Source organism: Lepisosteus oculatus, chromosome 11 (genome assembly GCF_040954835.1).
Source record: "Lepisosteus oculatus isolate fLepOcu1 chromosome 11, fLepOcu1.hap2, whole genome shotgun sequence".
NCBI lineage: Eukaryota > Metazoa > Chordata > Actinopteri > Semionotiformes > Lepisosteidae > Lepisosteus > Lepisosteus oculatus.
This window is the reverse complement of record NC_090706.1, coordinates 5,371,867-5,393,862: the sequence shown is the minus strand read 5'-3', so window position 1 is coordinate 5,393,862 and position 21,996 is coordinate 5,371,867.

Genomic DNA, 21,996 nt, shown 5'->3' with positions numbered 1-21,996 from the left:
CGCACATATTCATTTAAATTAAATCACATTTCTTTTCTTCTCAGCAAATTTGCTGGCCAATTGCCAGCATCCAGAGTGGCTTATATGGACAGTTGCGTGAAGAATTGCAGTCATTGTTCTCCATATTACAGGACATAGCCCCATTTAAAAACAGCTTGGTGGCATTATTCACTAAATGGCATCTCCAGCTATAAGTCTCCAGGTCTAGTTTTCATTAACCTTTATCAGTGTTTTATGATATCAGGACAGGAGAGGTGGTGATGGCTGTTACACACAATAAGCATTTCAGGGGAGAAAAGAAAAAAATTGAATGAAATGGCTATCTAATTGCTATTACTTTTTTAAGATAAAAAATGCCAGGCAACACAAGACAAACTCCATACCTTAAAAGGTTTGAACAGGCATTTTTTCTTCAGTACCACTACATAAAAGATTTACGTCAGTAGTTTTTCTTAGTGAGAGGATCTAAAAATGACTTCTGTTAGTTACCCTACCTGATTCAATCAGCAGTGAAAAAGCTGTGTTTCACCCACATACAGTGTAAGTATTAGTGAGGGCATAGTGGTGGCCTTGAAACTGAAGAAAATGTAAGGACACATCAGCCTGTAGGACATTAGTCCACAGCAGGGATATTGGTCTTAATCACTGAGTGGGCTCAAGCACATGAACATTTTTATAAGAGCCCTTTCTTTCTAGGTTACTCATCATAGGGTGCAAATATTCCTGCAGCCGATAGGTGATGTAATGTCACATATGATAAGAACCTTTGACTTGGACTGCCATGTTCTGATGCTTGTATTAATAGTCCAGGCCCATTATAAATACCAACAATGCTGTTTTGTGTACCTTTAAGCACAAACTACAAGCACAGCCATTGGGCAAACACCATGGGAACTGCATTCATTAGAATCTGATATTTGATCTTAGTCAAACTGAATAACAATATACTCCATTCAAACACTGCGTGTTTAGCAGTTGTTGGTGTTGATCTGGCATAGTCCTACTCTTTCTGTCACCGGTATCCTGGAATTGGAAGGAGTAAATATGTCAGCTCAATATGAGAACTTGCCATTTCCAATCTTTCCCTCCCTCTGCTCCAAAAGCACATTTTTATAAGGCTGCGGCACCTAATTTCCCTAATCAATCTCCTCTGGAGAATTGAAAGTTTAAATGACATAGCTTAGCAGAAGGCAATTTTCATCACAATAGGCATTTGTCTTAATTGATTTCTTCCAAAGTAGGTTTTGTGACTGAGAAGTTGGACAGCTTGTTTCCTAATGTGCCTCAAAATTCTCCTTTTACTCATTTTTTTCCTTCAATTTAACCTATTGCTTTGCGATTTGTTGTGGTACAAAGCAGAGCTGAAGTTAAGAAGATAACTGGGTTCTACACAAAAAGGAACTTGTTTACCAATTTTAACTCAATTTGGAAAAAAGCAGAATGTGTGCATTTCTTATTAATAATTTAGATAAGGGCTAGAGGAGCAATTGTAATTTTTTAGCATTATGAAATACAGTGAAAATACAGATACAGCTTGACTTTTTAAAAGCCCTTAGAATCCTATTGCAGAAAGAGTATTCTGTTATTGATATCAATATTTAGGTTGGACCTACAAGAAAAAAGCAAGAAAATTGTTCTTACATGGTACAAAAAATTCAACTTGTATACAAAAATTCAAATTGTATACACAAATGCAAATTCAGTTGGTTGAGTTCTTCCCAGGCAAGAAAGTGTGAAGAGACTGATGTTTTCCAGATTATTATTTTTATCTGCATATCAGATGCCCTATCCAATGCATCTTTAAAATACACAATGTTACATAAAGTGAATACAAATAAGTAAGTAAATATTTGTGCTTTGTGAAAAAACTCTGATAGAGGCAAAGTAGGCAGGAGAATTTAAAAGGAAAGCTTTAAGAGAAATTGGAAGACTGAGGAACAGAATAATCTCTAGTGAAATTTACAGGAAATGGTGATGATGTAACTTTATTGGAGTTAGAGCCCAGGTTATCAGGGCAGGTGGACTGGAAAGAGGAGCAAAGTATTTGTGAACATTGTGAGTAAAAGAGGAAAAGGGGCAGGTGTCTAAACTAGCTGGGTTCTGAAACTTGAGCCAAAGCCTTGAGATTTTTTTTCTGGCCAGTAAACAGTTTAGCTGCTTGGCCTGTATTAGACAGAGCCTTCATGAAGACATTTAGGCTGAGGCTCCCAGAAGAGCTTAATGTATTTGCTTGTGGTGTTTTGAATTTGTTTTGAGTTCCCTGCAATGTAAATAAATTGCACCAGGGTGTTTCAATCTTACATCTGTGTGTTTGGGAGTTTGTTGGCCTGCTTTGTATATGCTTGTATCACAATCACAAGCAAAGGAACAAGGACATTGTCCAGATGTGTGGAGGAAATTTGGTATTTTGTGCTAAAAATACATGACAAGTTCATTTTCATGTCAAATACTGCACTTCTAAACAAGTCTTTTATCAGTCTATTTTAAAGATCCCATTACGACATGTGCACAGGCACAGGTATGTCACACAACTTAAAGAGACGGGGACAGGATTAGACAGCAAAGAAGAAGGAGTTATCCATGTATCGAAAAGTAGAGCTTCTTTAGCCCTCCTGAAATAAAGTGAGGTCTTAATACCTTCAGGCGAATCATTGTGCTTACAAAGTTACTTCAGGACAAGTCCCAGTTCCTGCAAACTCTGATTCTAGATCTGAGAACTCTAGACACTTCAATAACAATCTCTGGTTTTAGTGAGAGGTATACAGTTCGTAAAAGAAACTGCTTAGTATACATGTCATGATCACAAGTAAAAGAAACAAGGACATTGTCCAAATGTGTGGAGTAAATTTGGTATTTTGTGCTAAAAATACTTGAACAGTTCATTTTCATGTCAAATACTTCTAAACAAATCTTCTATCAGTAGTTTAAAAATCACCCACTCTCTCTTTCCCTCACATGGGATCTTTGTTAAATTTGACAATATGCTAGCTTTGATGTTTAATATCTTCTTCAGGACTTCTGTCTGATGGAGGTTGGTGACAGAAGCAGTATCACATAAGCAGAATAAAGATAATGAGTCTGAGCAGGGTTTTTTTTATCTTTACATAACGAGAGTCTAATTTTACTTACAGTATATACAGTACACAATTGGTGATACCAAAGAAGGGGCATACCAAGCAAAGACAAAACTACAAAATATGTTAATAATAACTGCAATGGATTTTCACACAGTGTACATCAACATGTATATGTAACACTTTATACTTTAGTGTTGATTTTCAAGTTTGAATTGAAAAAAGTACACATTATAGTTGATGGATTTTTTTCCCTCAAAACAGTTTTCTCTCAAGCTAGAAATATCTTTGTGATAATGAAAGAAAATGTAGATTTAATGTGCAAATTAACATTTTTACTTTTATAAGGGACACCAGAAACTGATATTTTCACAAATATAAACTCATTGGAAAAAATGTTTTGGAAATCTGTTTTTTTGCGTGCCTGGACTGTGAAGAGTTAACAAAAAGACAGAAATCTTGTCAAACAACAAACCTGGGTGACATGGAAATATGATGTGGCATAATACAAAGGTGACAGGGAGTGAATAGCACACCTGCCTTCTCCACCTGTGGAAATGGAATACCGATTGTGAATATCTATCGGTTTTTTGTCTGTTTATTCAGAAGAAAAAGATACTGTATGGTACAAAGATGCTCTGAGAAACATGGTTGAAATTTATTGATTTGTCGGAATTTGAAAATGAGTACATAGTGCTGTGAGCATAGCACCTGTTTGTGATTTACAGTCAAACTCCGTCAAGCTCACAGAAATTCACCAAAAATTCAGGAGTAAGGGAAGATTGTTTAAGCCTGTTTAAGCAGATATTTTTGGTCACTGTTTAAGTACTACTAATATGAAAAAGAAGAATTTCCATTCATAAAATAATAATAAAAAGATACAAATTTAAAGCCTGTGTTTGTGTACAGGAGACATATCCTTTGGAAATTATTTTGTTGCAGTAGTGGTACCAAGCAAAGACTTGTTTGATAGATTTGCAAGAACTTTTTTTTTTTTACAGACAAAAAATATTAATGATGTTAAGGTTTCACTATAAATGGAGGCTGTCACTATAAATGAAAAATCCGTGCGCATGGGTGTATTATGGTGAATGCATGAATAATGGTCGGTGCCACCCAGCTTGCAGTCAACTAAAGTGATTGTATTAATACTATCACTATATAAATCAGTGGAGTTGATTCATCATTCAATATTTTTCTTTTTTCTGTTGTTATTGAGTTTTTTTTTTGCTGTGCAAAGATTAAATTTGCACATGTATACCACCTGACAGCATTTAGTGTTGAAGTCCTGTCCCATCAACAGTTGGAAGTTACACTTCAATTAAGCAATGCTCGGAGTTGTTTCGGGTAGTGTGAGAGTGGCTCTTCTGTCTGTTCCACTGCCTGTCGTTATGGCAACCTGCTCCGCTTGATCAGGCTTCCATTCATCAAGTGCTTCTTGAAGGGCCACTTCATGGTTCAGTGCAATATGGTCTTTTGAAAAATATTCAGATTCAGGACGAAAAAAGTTTCATTTTCTCTTATTTAGTCTCGATCATGTTCAATTGAAGAGAATCAATACAATTGAGATTTAAAATATTGATTGTACCTAAAAATTAAACGGTTATTTGCTTTCTGATGGAAACAATTATTCTGCATTAACGGTGGTCGAAAGTTGTTTCTTTTCTTTGCATGCAAATGCGTTAGAAATGTGACTCAAAATTGCTTCAACAGCACTGCTCATGTTTTAGAGGCAGGGATGTGGGGGTCCAATTCACCGTAAACACATTAAGATAAATTAGTAGATCTGGCAGGCAAAAGTACAAAAGTATCATAGCCAATATCGGAATACTAGCTAGGGTTACAGTATATTTACGAAAAAATCAATTGAACTTAAAAAAATCAATAAATCTCCCTAAATCTCTTTCTGCAATTGTTTGAGTAAAGACGGCTTAACTTGGCGTTTCAAACAGAGTTGTATGCGTTTCTGATATTTATCATTTGTTTTTCCTGATTCAGAATCCAGTTGAGGCATGAATGGAAATGATAAAAATGCCCCTTCACTCAGAGACTTTTGACTGATTTGAGTGAGTTTGCGTTAACAGGTTTGTTTCTAATTCCTATCGTACACTGGGCGGGGGGGACTTTCAGAAGCTTTGTACTGTAAGTGCAGTAGGATGGTGTGCGTTGCTAAGATGGACACAACGGCCATTTTGTCAAACTCAGTTCAGGAGACGTGCACTGAAATTGATCACCAGGAATGAAAAACCTCATGAATTCATCATCAAAAACAGACACTGTAGCTTTAAAATAAAAAAAAAAATATATCTATTTATATTTTTGGAGTGAAGCATGTGAACTTAGAATTGAGAACGGAGTCTTTATAATGCTGAGGCCTTTCATTTTCTTATTGGAGCAATCCCTGCCTTAGCTATTGTCTCTTTTTGCTATGTTTTACAGAATGTAGTTGGTTTTAACTTCACCACTAACATTTTTCATAACTTGTGGATAGCCAAAGAACACAAATTACATGAAATTAGAAGTACTTGACCACTTGAGCATAATCACAGTAGGGCATATTTTTGCTCTGAAGAGCTGTTGTAGCATTTGATGAGTGACAAACAGCTGTATAAATACTACTTATTTTTTAAAACCCAATCTCAGTATGAGCCAATGATTTGAAAAAGAAAAACAAAGGAACACAATGCTTCTTTATGAGGCAAAAGACAAATAAACATGCAGTGGTGTTCTCTTTTTTGTCGTTCAACTGATGGAATCATTATTCCCTTTGTACAGCGATAAAAATAGCTTACCTGTGACAATCTGCAAGAGCTCTTACCTTTTTGTCAGACTATGTCTAACACATCCTCTACTTCAAACTTCCAGTTGTGTAAGGAACATGAAAGAGACAGAGTGTCAGGGAGAAGAAACGGTATCATTGGAAAAATTTGAAAAGATCATGTAGTGAAAGGTATTTAGTACATTGTAAACAGACAGGCTTGGAAGTGGAAATAGATTGCCTAACCACCTGTGTGACACCTTGTGATGGATGTCGCAGATAATGTTTCAACTAGCATGACAGAACACCTTGAAAGGTACAGGGAACTCTGTCACTACTTTTCAAAACTTAATTTGAAGTTCGAGTAACAGACAGGAACACTGCTTTTATATTTTAATAATTTTCGGAAAAGCAGCGGATCTATCTCCATTGCAATTATAACTTAACCTCTTACATTAGGAATATTGCCAAAAAATCACATTAAAAAGCAGTCATTAATGAACATCCATATCTAAAAATCTCTGCTGTTCATGAGAAACATGTTTTAATATGGCATGTATGGTATTGATTACCCAAGCAGTCAGAATATTTGTTAACCGTCTTTTAACTTTGATAACCTTGAGGAGGTATTTCCTATGACCTTTAATAAACAGGTTCAAATATTTAAAGAGGTTTAAAGGCACCTCCTACCATAATTTGTATTGTATGTGATTGTCTTGTATTTGTCTAGGGACAGTGATAATCAATCAGGAACACTGATTTGTATGCACTTGTACTCAGTCCATACAGTAGCAATTAATGTTGTTAATGTAGTATCTAATTCAGATTGATGAAGTGACACTTGATGAAGCTCCTGCTTGCTGTGTGTCCATTCTAGTTGCTGCTGCACATTGTAAGGAGGTTGGGGTGGCTGAACGTACATCCAACTAATTGAACGCCTGGAAGCAATATCAGAAGGCTAAATGCCAACAATGCATTTCCATCATGATATTATTTCAAGAATATCTTTTTGAAAAATTGTGATTTTTAAAACAATGATTCAACACCTTTTCTCTGCTTAGATTTAGCCACGTTATCTTAAATGTTCATAGATTAATGATGATACTTCAGCATTTGTAAACAGAAAGCTGATCTGTTTATTTAACCTAGATTTATCTTTTCTAAACGGGAACGGTCGTGTATGCCCACACATTGAATGAATATCCAACTTAATCTTCTTACCCACTTATTTATTCTTTTGAGTGATTTTGGAAAACTATGATGAGCCACTTAAGTCTCCTTGTGCTGAAATGAATTGTCTAGTGCATCCATTCCTTCAATTTTCTAATCCACTTACTGTATCTAGTACAGGGGGAGCCAGAGCCTAACCTGGCCAGCAGTGGGCACAAGGAGAGATACACCCTGGATGAGATGCCAGTCCATCCCAGGGAACCCACACAGACACAAACATGCACACTCTCACGCCAGGGCCAGTTGTTTCAGAATCCAATTAACCTACCAGTCTTTAGGCTATGGAAACTGGAGCACCTGGAGGAAACCCATGCTAACCCATGGAGATTATTCCCACTCCATGCAGACAGCAGCCCAGAAATTGAAACAGGGCCCCAACTCTGCGAGGCCACCGTTCTAACCAGTGCGCTAACTAGTGCTGCATGTATACACTGTATTCCCATTATTATACATTTATACATTTACATTAAGAAAGCCACCCTTTTCTCCGTCAGTTAAAATATTAAAAACAAAGTAAAAGCTTCGCTACTAACTGTAGAATTCAGTTGCTGTCAAATTTGTGCTTCATAACTGAAGACATCTACCTAAAACATCCTGGTAAAGTTTAATGAACCTTACTTGGGCCTCAAGAATGCAGCACAGTTGCTAAATCAACCTTAAGATACAGTTCATCAAGTGCAGGAATTCATTTGTTTTCTACAGTGTGTATAATCGCTTCAAACATGATTTCTGTTTCTTCAAGGCTACACTTCCGATCCTACAGAGGGGGATAGAATCTTTCATTTTCTGTGGTCACAAAGAGCAAAGCATACCCTTTAAAAGCAGCGTTTATACGCAAGTACATGCTTTTCTAGTTATTTAAATTTCCCAGGTGAATTGAATTGCTCCCACAGGCCAGGATTTATTTCAGTCTTTTTAAAAGTCACAAGCAAATGTTGTGAAATACACAGTTGCCTAGTGCGACATTTCAACTCGAAGCTTAATTTACAGTATTACTCGTAATTTTGAGTTTGATAAAACGGTACCACCTTGCCAAAGACTTATTTTCAGTAAAATTATTTAATTATTAGTTTTGTTTGATACAATTACTTTTGTGAAACATGTGGAGCACTTCCTCTTGTGACACAATAATACAAATAAGCACTCCCTAACCCACAACTGGATATTGCTGAAATAGTTTAAGCTTTTCGTAGTTTCCCAGCTAGAATAAATGTGTAAACTAAAAAGCAGGATATCATATAAGAATTAAACAGCTCTCTTGTTATGACCTGATTGAATTGTCAGTAGACACTGTGCATTAGAGATGATTTACTGTACAGTATGCACAGTTAATATCGACACCAGTCACCAGTGTTTTATCATTCTAGAAATCTGTTGACTTAGATAATGAATTAAATACATTACTGCAATACAAACCTGAGGAACATGGGATGTTTTCACAGTGAATGGAACAGCTGCAGTAAAGCTCTTTCAGTTTATGGTCAGGCCACTTTAGCACATTAAACTCACTGAAATTTGAATGAAACAGTAATGCAGAGCTAGTGTGGTTGTTTAGTGAAAGCTAGACACTCAGGGCAAAAGGTTTCAATCACATTTTAGTTCCCCGTGATTGCAAAATGCTGCATTAGACTCACTCTGCTAAAATTAAGTCTTCACACTGCAGCTGAATTCTATGGAAGGGAATAATAGATTGCTTGAGAAAAATGGCCAAGATTAACTCTCATACAGTATGAATTTCTTTTGTGTTCCATCAATAGCATTCCTTATGTTAATAGTTGATACTGTAATGATGTTTTAATTTAATTTAATTGGCATGTCTGTAAGTTAATGACAGAAACAATGTCATCTAACTGTGGAAAATTGATTTAATGGCTGTCTTGATTAACAGATTTGTATTAAACAAATCTAACCTATTACAAAATGTATTTCATAATGAAGAGATATATTGACACCTTTCTTAGTGGGTAACTTTAAAAATATGTTACATCAGTAATCAATTCTTCAGTCAATCAGTCTGTTCTGGGAAAATTATTATAACTGTTTCTTTCTGGGTAAAGCTGTTGGAGAAAAAACTGCACAGAAAAACAATTTCTTTTTGTCTTTCTAATTCTGATTTCTTGTCTAAACTGTACATTTGTCACAGATGCGACACGTGATTGTCAAGCTTTGATTGCTCATTGTTCAAAAATGTCGGAGGATCACTGAGCACATAAAGATTTCATAAAAATCATTTCACAATGCTATATTTATCAATGCTGCCTAACGAACTGAAGTACCTTGATAGACATGGATGTACTGCATGTGTGTCACTGTAAGCTTTTAAGAAACACAGCCAAAACACTTTAATGAATAGATGTTCAATTAAAGCCTTTTTACCAACAGTGCTTAATTTTAGTACATTATTTTGATAACCTATTCATTACATTTAGAAAGAATTTAAGGATTTTGTTTTTGAAAATAAATGCATTTTTTGTTTTCAGGGCTGTGTGCAGAAAGAGACAATTCAGTCAAATGAAAGACCATGCTCAGAGTTGAGCACTTAAAAGCTGTAATTTTTGACAACAGGAAAAAAATCATCTGCATGAAAGCAATGCAACATGGCATTCCAGACACAAGCTGATAAAGTGATGTATTTTGAGGCTCAAGGTTTTTTATGTAAATTAATGGGACTTGGAAAATTGCCAGGTTATACAAGCATTGATGTGTGACCATATTTTTTATTCTCCAGAAAGAGTTGTCTTATCATGGGCCAACAAGTCCACAAAACATATTTTCTTGGAAACAGTACATGTATACATAGACACCATATAACATATTTGTTTTATACATGCAGATTATCCCTAGTAATTCTACAGTGGAAAGCAAATACTGTACATCTGAATTGGAGCAGTGACTTTAACTGTTCCTATTGTGGTATGCAATTTTAAATTCAGATAGGATGAATTCTGGGCTTGTATTGTTGTTATTATTTTTATCATTTATTTATTTATAATTTGTGCAACTATTTGACCACATGGAAAGCTAAGTGGGTCGTCCTCCCCCTTTCTCTCTTCCCTCTCTGCCTCTCTAGTAATGTGGCATATCAGTTCCAAACCCATTTTGGTGCAGGACAGCAACACAGACAGAGGTGTGCTTTTCACCAGGGAGAGTGAAGGAGTGAGAGGAGGAGAGAGGCTAAGGGTACAGAGACTAGATGTCTTTTTAAACCATCCTCTTTTATCTACTTTTTGCTATTATTTATTCATCTGTTTTTAATAATCTGTATGAGTTGTTTTAATGTATAGTACTTTTTGATGATTGTCATCTTTGAAATTATTTATATAAAATTATGTTAGATTGATCGACTGTTAGATTGACAGCTTTTCTTGCTGTGTCTGAATGTACATCTGCAAGATTTTAACAGCACAGTGTTGTGTAATCTTATAGCATGCGAACTGGAGAACCTCTGTCAATATCCTCAAGTTCCACCCCATGCCTTGTAGTTAGGATTGAAAGATCTCCACAAAGGTTTGTGGAATAGTGATGAAGTGAAATGCATATCATGGAGTTTTACTTCCACAGTCCAAAGCCCTGCTGGTTGGTTAATTGGCTTCAGCCCCCCCAAAAAATTGGCCCTGGTGTGAGTGCGTGTTTGTCTGTGTGTGCCCTGTGATGGGCTGACATCCCATCCAGCGTGTATCCTGCTTTGTGGGCAGTGCTTCCTGGGATAGGCTGTGGGCCAGAGTGTACCTGGATTGGTTAAAGAAAGTGATGGTGATGATCCATACTGGAATGCAGATATTGTGGGTTTAGGGAATCCAGCAGGGGATAAGGTGACAGAAATAATAACTGTTTACATGTTTAACACAGCCCTGTCATGCTGAGCTGAGCAGCCTTGACACAAAGATGCTACAGCCAGAGCAAGATGCAATGACAACAGAAAGGAGACAAACATGTCTGGAGGGCAGATATTGCATTCAACATACATGAATCATCAAACAGCTTATTTTTGTAATAATCCTGAAATAATATACTTGGAAGTGACTCCTGTGTTAAACGATAAATCATGTACAATATAATATTTAAGGAAAAAATAAGATAACTTGTCGTGATCAATTATTGTTAGGAAGAACATGGTAAACCTCCAAGTGTTCCATTAAAGATACTACTTTGCCATAATGCATTGTAATATCTCTTCCTTGCTAAGTATTCACATGAACCCCTACTAAAAAATGTACCAAATAAATATATTACTTTTTAAAGGTATTTCCTGACAATTTGGTATTTCTATTAGTGAATGAAACTTTCTTTAAACTAGATATTATCATCATCATTAATAACAATACTGTACAGAACTTTTTAATCATATAAATACTACACATCACCTGCAATGGAAAAAATCCTCAGTAGTTAATATGTATCTCATAAACTCTACGTGACTACGCTATAGATTGTGTCGCTTAGTTTAAAAATAAATAACTCATCAGGACTGTTAGGAACAGGATCTATTTCAGCAAAATCACTTTCAACAGTTTGCAATTTAAAGTGATTTCCTCTGTGCCCATTAATACAGATCATTTATTTATGACAGATTAAGTAGGCTGTTTTTTTTAACAGCAACTTTATTTTTCCTTTTCTCGAAACGGGCAAAAAAGGGATGTTGTTTCTGTAACTCATGCAGCTGAATGTGCAGGCGTTTTTGAGTGGTTTTGAGAGAGTGGTCAAACATATAAAAGCTCTACTGTATTCCAGCCATACTTCTTGAAGATTAACTAAGAAGTTTCAGTCTTAATGGTCTCTGGATTTCAGATCCATTGGAATTTTTCAGAGCTAAGAACATTAACACACATAACATGGGATAGGATCTGGTTTGATGAAATTGAGAAAAGTATGCCTCCTGACACAACAGAACTAGCAATTAGTTTGTTAATGATATGGATGGCCTGGTCTGCCTTACAATGTATTTAGCTATCAATAATGATAACAACTGCGGTCTTTAGCCTGGAGTTACATTTAAAGGGAATGACTGGTTTAATTTCTTTAACATACACTAACATTGATTACCAGTCTAAAAGTCGTTAATTAAGTCACAGGGCGTTTCCAGAGAAATACCATGTAAATGCAAAGATCATTACCAATCAATCAGATCATTAAATCTGTTTAGATTGGGACATTTAATAGACCTAAGAACAGTTCAGCATTCAACTTAAATTCAGGGGCTATCTGAAAGATCAACAAAATTTGTCAACTGCGATTTGAATCTATAAGATACAAAATGAGCTGTACTGTAGGTACAGTAAAAATAATGTAAAGCCTCATCATGTAATTCTTGTTTACTGTTCTTGGTTTATAATCTTAAATATTTCACTCTTTAACATGGAGCAGGTTTATCAAAGAATCTATAAACATGACTGAGTGATCAGCTTTAAGCAGACTACATCTGAAACAATAAAAATCCAGGACTCGATCTATTTAAACCAAAAATATCTCTGCTTTATTGGTGTGCTACACGTCATAAAGAAAAGAGACTTCACTTTCTACATTGTAACACTGCAGGTCATATTGAAAGCCAACAGACAATTTGGTATTTGGGACATAATAATGTTAAAACTGAATAGTGTCCTTTCACTGTCCTTTAATATGATAAATTAGTCCATCATGATCATGAATAACAATTCTGTTTGAGATTGAAAAACTCTAATGAATCATGACAATCACAATGTTTATGATTAATTTTATCATCTGATTACTGGATTATAAATCCAGATTTTTATCAACCACAGGACTCTTTGTTCCGATGGGGTATTGTCAGTCACTGGATTTAAAATTTGTAATTAAGGGTGGGTTAAGGTTTTGAAAGCAAGGAAGGTTATTTGGCCCCGAACCTCCTTTGGTTTGTTGGCTGTTGTGATATAAGGACCTCGACAAGCAGTTTCAAAATTTGTCAAAGGGTGTCAAAAGTTTATGTTATCCAGGTCTTAATATTTCACTAGATATAGTTTATTTGTATTAATAACATTCTATATGTTATGTGTAATAACGTAAAAAATAGACACACACTTATCAATGCACCACAGCTTTTACTTCTAGTAAAAACATTTTCTAGGAAGAAATACGTTTAATGCATGTGTTCCCAAAAGCACTTATATTTTTTCACAAAACTAAGAGTCATCTCTAGTCATCCAGACAAATTAAATCTCATCAACATTTGTGACTAGTGGATTTTCATTTAATCTGGGCCTTGATTTCCTTAGTGAAACGGATATTCTGATGTTAACTTTGTATTGTGGTCAAATTGTGCTTATGCAGTTTTGGTCACATTCAAGGTGCTTAGCATAGTTACCCATTTATGTTTCTCCTTTCAGAAATAAAGTACAAAGCATGCTCCCCGTGCCACTCAACAAGCAGTTTATCGGCAAAGGCACTGTAACACAACCTTTACTACTAAAGTTTATTGGAGGAAGCAAGAGCAAGATAATGAGGGCTTTGGTATTTGCTTCATGTCCTTGTACAGGTGTTAGGGAGATATACATGGCACAAGAATGTCCCCTAGAATTATAGCACAAACCCACATGCACTTTACATCACCTGGCTGTTTAGATGATAAAAGGATTTAATTGCCGAAATGACAGGAGTGAAATGGTACTCGTCATTCATGATTGAAAATGATTGGGCCACATATTTTCCTAGGTGCTTCAAACTGGGTTAGCAAGTCTTTTTTTTGCCACTGCTGCGACTAATCCAAAGGTCTATGAAGCTCCAGTGGACAATAAAAGCTGGCCCTAATGAAAAGGAGGAAGTGCTACAGTGCATTAATCACCATCACAAGGGCAGCTTCTGAGAGCATAGCAAATGCGACTTTCACCTCTGGTTGAGTATACTTTCATTCCCTAATAAGGATGTTTTCCCTCCATCTTTTATCAGTGCCCTTTGGCTGACCTGGCCAGGCAATTGCTTTCTTATTAATGTGCTGTATTCATGGGGTGTACATTTTGGAATTTACAGGATGAGGTTTTTACGATATACAGTAGAGAGTCATAGAGAATTCAGACCCTTTGCCATCAGAGATTGTCTGACTGAAAACTTTTCAAAAAGCAGCATCCTGTGTTGGGATGTACAGAATGTATACTGTACACCTGTGTGTTTATTTTAAATTTCTTTATGTTTCATGATCTCACACACACAGATACATATACAGGGAAGTTCAAATGTCAAGACTGTTGCAAATAGAGCATTTCATATGAGCTATATCAGTCAAATACTGTACACTAGCACAAGAAAATATACTACATTGTTACTGCTGACATTTGCTTCACAATCTTGATTTCTGTCTCCTCTTACCTTGATTCAAGTTTACATTACATTCATACTGAAATTTAACTGTAAATACAATTTACACAAATCCCCTGAGCTACTTTCTAAAATCGATTTCTTACTCCTACATATTAGTCTATTTATATGGGATTTCTAACCCATCTACATTTTTTGCTAGTAATGTACTCTTATGACATTCATACCTACTGTATATTTTTTTTTCTATATGGCTCTCAGGAAGCATCTGTGAAATTTCTGAAATTTCAGAGTGAACAAATCTCCATGAGAAAATCATTTTATTTATTTTTTTTTTGTTGGTGTGAAATGTGTTTCACAGTTATTGCTCTTAGTCATACAGCATTCTGTTGCATGGTGTTCTTAACTGGAACAGAAGCATATGGTTTGAGGATAGGAAGTTACATTTCCATAATCACCATAGCTGAGTGGGACGAGACATTTTTCCCCTTCATCTTCTGAAATGCCATGAGGACTGGGCTTGTTAGATCCATCACTATTTTCAGATGTTTAAAAAATAAAATAATCACTAATAATGATCATGCAGTCAAATCTGGTTGGCAGAATCGATAAAGAAAGTCAAAGGTTCCACATGCTTTTGTCCACATCTAGTCTTGCAGGGCACATTTGTCTTTATTCAATCACAATGTTACTCACTTTCAGTCATCAGGAAATCTGCTTCTGCTGGTTTATGCTTAAGCTCAACAGGTACGCCCTTGAGACTCCTCATTCAGTCAATAATAGTGTTAAAATGAACTCTTAGTTTCTTAGTTTGAACATTTTTAGTTCAAAACATGTTGGAGGTTTCTGGATGCTCGGTTAAAATAAAAATAAAACACCAAGTATGGGGACCTAATAAATGAAAGCACTGTATTAGTTGCCCATCGTAAAAGAAAGTTTTTGTATAGTGGTGCTGAGCTTTTAAATCTGGTATGAATTTAAATGTAGATTGCATCTTATACTGTCCACTTACCAAATTGTTAGATTTTAATATTTCAATACATACAGTTTGTTTTGGCAACGCTAATCTGCTGATCACAGAATATAATGGGCTTCAACTGGGTAAAAGCACCCTCTTTGTGACTGGCAGTTGGCTCAAAGTTTTAAGTTCTTTCAAAGGTTATTCTTTTGCCCTTCTGGCACAGATCTGTATTGCGAATTAGATGGGTTTGAAATTAAAACTCTTGCTAAAGGCCAGAGGAGCTCAATAAAATGACTTCTCACTCTCAGATCAATTGTGCTTTTAGTACGATACTGGTAAGCATTGGCAAATTGATGGATTCCCTTTTCTCCAGGCTTTTTAAGGGTCAGCAAGGGGTTTGTGCTTGATGTTAGATTTTTTGAAGGATTAGGAACACTAAAATCAAGCTATTCTTGTAAAAACAAGCTGGACACCATTTCTAAAAAAATGTAACTAAAAATAGAAGATAGACTTCTGTAGATATACTGTAGAACGTAATGCTAGTTAACATTCATAAAATGCCTGTCTTGAAATGAAACAAAGCCAGCTACACTTGCTTGCATAAAGCCTATAAAAATACTGACCTTTCATGGTAGAGAAAGTAATTGTCCTTGGATGAGTTAGAACTTAGACTAGTGAAAAGACTACATGCTTCATGAACTTTTTATGTCTTTACAGAATCTAATGTAAGTCAATAGAGACCTTTTGAAAGGGTTTGGAGTGCTGGACATGTTCTACATTGATAGGGATGCACTTAGAAATGGCACATTAAACACGATGGATAACTGCATTATCATGGCCATGTTTGCCAGCCTACATCAACATTAAAACACAGCACTATCTGGCTGAAACTTCATCCTTCTGGACCATGGTAACATGCTAGGTTAGGACTTGTATTATATAGGTGTTGGGTTGCTAATTTATCTGACAGGTCTGATAAATGTAAAAAGGATTACAGAAACAAAGGTGATTTCTAGATTTTAAGAGTTCCCAGTTTTGGAAGATCTAGTTTAAATCTGTAGGACGATCATGAACTCTGATGGAGAATGTCATTATGTTTATAGCATAGACCATATTACTGTATATTCTGTTTCTTTTTTTATCATCAGTTGAATGATAGGTGAAACAGGTAAAAAAGCAATGTAAAACCAAATTTGCAAATTTGTAATTCACATTTTTCGGTCAAAAATCTATTCCTTTGTATACTTAGAGGAAAGATACCATTAAGTCCCTTGTTTGTAGTTGAGAACAATACATCACCTTTTCTGTCTTCTTTTAATGAAATACTCTCTTGTTAAAAATAATCCAAAGAAAACAAAGAAAGATAGAACTACCGTTTATTATATTTATAAAGCAAGATTCATTCTTTATCAGATATTGGATGGAAAATGATAATACCAGACAAAAAAAAAAACATCTTGGAAATCAAATATTTAAATTCCTTATTTAAATGCAAATTAAAAAGAAGCATTTAGAACAAATGTAGAAGTGGTTTATTTTAATTGAAATGGTAATCTCTCATATGAGCATGTAATCCTCTTTATTAACTAGCAGAATAAATATAATGAGGGACTTTAGCAACTAATTAACAATTTAATTTATCCCCAACTTTTTTTGTGGCTGTTTAATTCAAGCTGTCATTGTGCAATTGTCACACAACTGCACACAGAACGTGTCCATCTGCTCATTGTAGTCAGCCTCTGAAAGAAGGTACTTGTGTGCTATGGATTTTACTTCACAGGGCATGTCAAGTGTGGTCTGTGGTGTGCGTAGGTCATCTCCAGCTGTGATTTTCTTGTCTTGTCTTGTCTGCTCTCAAGCATGTCCCAGCTCCATAGATGCCTGCCCATAACAAACGTCACATCCACCGAGACAAAAGATTGGTCAGATGGCTCAGTTGTCTTGGAATAGCTTTGAAGTTCCAAGTTCCATAGGATTAGTTTGTGTCACTGTAACTGGTTCAATTACCAATTGTCCCAAATAACTCTTTTACTGCAAATTCTGCAACAAATTTAGCAACAAATAGGCATTAGTCTTAGTGATCAGAATCATGGCACCACTGTTCCGCCACAGCTCGTTCTCATCTCAAATTCTATTTGCCATCTCGCCATACTGAAATGTATTGTGAATCCACAAGACTGAATTTGTTTTCAAACTCCAGAGTAATACGGTATGCACAAAAAAGAGGCTCATATAAAGAATGAGCCCTGTTCCATTTATTTGTCAGTTTCAATCTCTCGCTTCTCCTTTATTGACTAATCAGTAATTGTTCTATGGCCTAAGTTACAGCTAAGTGCCAGCTGGGAATTTTGTAAAATACAGTATATGTAAAAATGCTCCCATGGATGTAAATCTTGAAATCTGAGAAGATCTAAAGGCCATTGCTACCTAGACCTAGAGCGGTTTTCCTGGATTTACAGGGTGTAGAAGCAAATAATGTGTGACCTTTTATGTAAGGAATTAATTCATTTAAGTTTAAAATATACATTATTTTTTGTCTGATTCAGTTTTGAATATAACATTATATCCAGATGGCAATGAAACTCAGATACAGCTACATCAAACCAATACAAGAAGATACAATCAAATACTCTATTTTTTCTAAATTTGACACATGTGATGCACTTTATAAGCACTTTGAAACATGCTCTGTAAGCATGAAAAATGCATTTGCACACTGATAGAATATTCCCCTGTTACAAATGCATTTTGTATGAAAGTCATGTCATTTTCTCATAGTTTTGACTTCCTTAAGCAAAATAATAAATTATTCTTCTTGAGGTTGCTGTATGCTGTGGAGCCTTGAAGAAGGAAGTTACAGTAAGTTGCACTTATGATTTTGGTTTCTAAAGTGTATGGTACTTATCCAAATACTCCTTGCACTTCTCTTCCAATGCACAGTACATGGAGCTCAACTTTTCATCTTGCATTGGCACTTTAAAATTCTTTAATACCGTTTGATATACTCCAAAACTTCCACTTTAATGCTTGCAACTTACAATACTGAAGAAATAAGTAGAATTGATGATTCATTAATTCCACAGTTTCCGAGTTGAATGCCTGACAACGGAAGGTCAGGAATTATGTATCTTTTGCCTCTTTGAAATATGAGGTGTATTTTTGATCTACCAGACTGAAAATCCCTAGTGACTGTTTTGTTTGTAGTCCAAGTAAAGATGACTGATTGCATCATGCTAGCACAAGCTGTTAATGGTTGACTGAAACACATGCACTGAGTTTGTTGTACTGCTGTTAATACTACTGTTTGAAACAATGGGGATGGCAAGAATTAAATAATGAAAATGATATCACTGAAATGTTATACTGTATGTTCCTGTTCCAGCCATGAGTCTGCAGCTCCGGCACCTGCACATTTTAGGGGAAAAGATTTTGGAAGTCAGTAGAGTCTAACTAATCAGGCCAGCTTGGGGGAGCATTAAGACAGACATGTTGAGAGGAAATGTGACACCTGGAAATTACACCATGTAATGGAATCAGCCAAGTGGTAAATGTAGCTTTTAAATAGGTTTTGTGTTCTCCATTAACTCATCTGATGCTGATTAGTTCTGACAGTCTAAAAAGTGCCGGTCAGCATGTTCTCTTGTTTCGCACAAAGTTCTCTTTAGTTAGGCAGGGAAGGCCAAATGAAAGTCCAGTCAATGTACTAAAAAAATGAAAATGATTTTTTGGATGCCTACCAGTGACTTACATGCGTTATTGAGTGTTTTGATGTTTCTGAAATTTTTTATGTGTTGGTCAACTCTAATATATGGTGATTGTTTTGAAACTCACATTCATTGAGTTATATTTTTTCTGAGAAGATACTGAACATAAAAGGGCTGCTGATTGTTCTGGTTTTATTTATTTAAACCTCTTTCTCTTTAAATCTACATCTCTATTAGTGAAGTAATTTCTCACTTCTCAACCTGATCTGTTGTGTAGAGTTGCCAGTGGAGTATAAGAAGTGTTTACATTTCAGTGGTGGATGAAATTGGTCCACTTTGATGTGTAAAGCACTTTGGAAATGAAAAGTGCTATTCAAAAGGACTTATTATTGGTACCTGTAATTTTTAATCAATGGTTATTAATTGCTAACTGACTGGCAAGACTACATCATTCCACAATCTTGGAGAATGTAAAGTATCATCTTCCAAGTTCAGAGTCTAGTTCTGGGAAATGACAGAAGACAAGGGCTCAAAGAGAGCAGGTGGCATGTTAATATAGAGGGAGATAACAGTTCACTAAAGTAGCCAGGAACCGAACTGTTTCAGCCCTTAAAGTTGATCATGCATTGTTTTAAATCTACAGCAGGTCGGTGAAAAATAAGCATCAGATGGTTTGAATCTTTACCGCCAATCAGTATTATTATCAGGGATTGATAACATCCTCAAAGAATGTTTCACTACTGGAACAGCCTTGGGCAATCTCTGAATGGAAGTTCCAAGCTTCCTTTTCACTGATAGAACATCATGGCAGATGAATCCTTCTTTGGGACCTTCAATGTCTTGGGACAAGAAGTCTTCTTCACATTACAGGTAATATTATTTGAAGATTATTCTGTTGGCATCTCCCAAGACACCAAAAGTTATTTCTTCTTTTAGCCTGTTCAAGAAGCCTTTTGGGTTGTGGAAGTAACTTTTGAAATTTTGATTATTAAAGACTATGCTTTGTAATTAGAGTTTATTTTGTCAAAAACAAATCAGCAGTAAAATCAAATAATCCAAACATCGATTCTCTTCTTTATGATGTCCCATGTAAAAGAAAAAAAAATGATGAGAACAAAACATTCATTAATATCTAATCTGAAACAAGAGAATGCATTTCCTGACAGTGGAAACAACTAATTAGAATAGTGTACGTATTAAATAGGAATAGAAGTTAAAACTCAGGAAAGAGTCCTTAAAAATAAAAAACAAGTAAAAATAAAAATAATACAATAGAGGTCCCAAATTTTGTTTTATAAAGTATGTAGATGCATATACATGACTTTTCTTAACATGCAGCCATAAACCAATAAAATCTGCACTCTTAGATTTTTACCTTCACCAGATGTTCGGAATAAACACAGTTATTACAAAGATCTGTGTGGGATGTTTTTTTTCCCTGCAGTTTCTATTCAGTGTGATAAAGAGTGATGTTGTCTTTAATCCAGGTATCAAGCTGTGTTCTCATGCGATACCTGGATCCATATTAATTTCTGAGTGGATTTCTCACAGCTTTTGGCTTTTCTGAAATGTACTGTAGCTAGGGAGCTGGACTGTGAAGCTAGTTTGTAACAATTAAACAACTATGTTTCTTATAAATCCCATCTCTGCAGGTCTTTCACTGCAAATAAAGAGACAGCTTGTTTGGGTAATGCTGAGACAGCATCTTCTATTTCCTTTTTTGCATTTCAAATGAATAAATGATAAAAGCACATTTCATTTTTTTATTGCTTCTAGTGTTAAATGTTTTCAACTGATGCTGTCTGTCTGCTTGTTTATCGTTTTTTCTGCTTTTTTACACCAGAGAATTGTTATAAATTCACCAGGGTATTTAAACTGTCAATTGGTAATGTTCTGGAAATTGTTAAAATTTGCTAAACTTCTTTAGTCAGGTAAGATATTTTTATGATATGGGTGTGCTTTTGATGTACATGGTTTGGCATTCAATTCCAAACTGAAGCACCTCCTGTGTGGAATGTGCATGTTCTCTGTACAGTATGTGTTTGTCTCCAGTTTCCTCTCACCAAATTAATTCTGATTAAATTGAGTAGTTGACCATTTAAGATAGCCTAACTGTCTCTTTATTTATTAAACTATAATGGGCTTCTTCAAATTGCAAGTGAGAAACAAACCACACAACAGAAGTGGAAACTCCAATCTCCAAAATAATTTGAGTTTGTGGGTGTCTGGAACAAACTACCCAGCTGTGTTGTCAAAGTGTATGCCATGGTGTCTTTCAAGAAGATGGGCTGGATGAAATTAAAAAAAGATAAGAAAGGATACAAATGAGAAGAAGCCTTTCTTTTATTTAGTTGTTTTGGAGCTATTGATCCATTTAATTAGATCAATTAGATGTTGGCAGCCAAAGATGCAAGATGAGTTGATAAGCTTCCTCTTGTTTGTCACCTTTCTCGTGGTCAATTTTTCCCTGGTACTGAAATGGCCAGACATCCTGCCCAGAGCAAAGACAGTTCTATGCTCTCAGTCCCAGCGTGCACCCTGTGCTGTCTGAGTTGCCTCAACTCCCAGCAGGCCAAGTGATATTTCTGATAATAACTGGATGATGTTAAACTGTAATTTAGGACAAATGGCACTTTTACATTGCGGTAAAAAATAAACCTAAATTGCAGGCCCTACCTGTTATTGCGTTTCTCATGCTCTGAAATGATCCTGCGGCTATCCTTTCTTAAGTGTTCTTCCAGACTTACTTTAAAGATTAACCAGGACTGCACAGTCTAAACATTTGTTCAGCCTATTTGTCACATCCAAACCACGCTACATGAGCATCACATTATGTCACCATGTGCATAATCATATCACAATAAGCTTTCTAGATTTTATTTTTATTTTTTTTAATTTTCAGATTCAGAGGCAGGAGTTCAAATGGAACCTTTTTACAGTTTGGAGAACACTAATGTACTTTTTCGACATCAGGGTTCAATCTCCGTCTGGTTCCCTTTG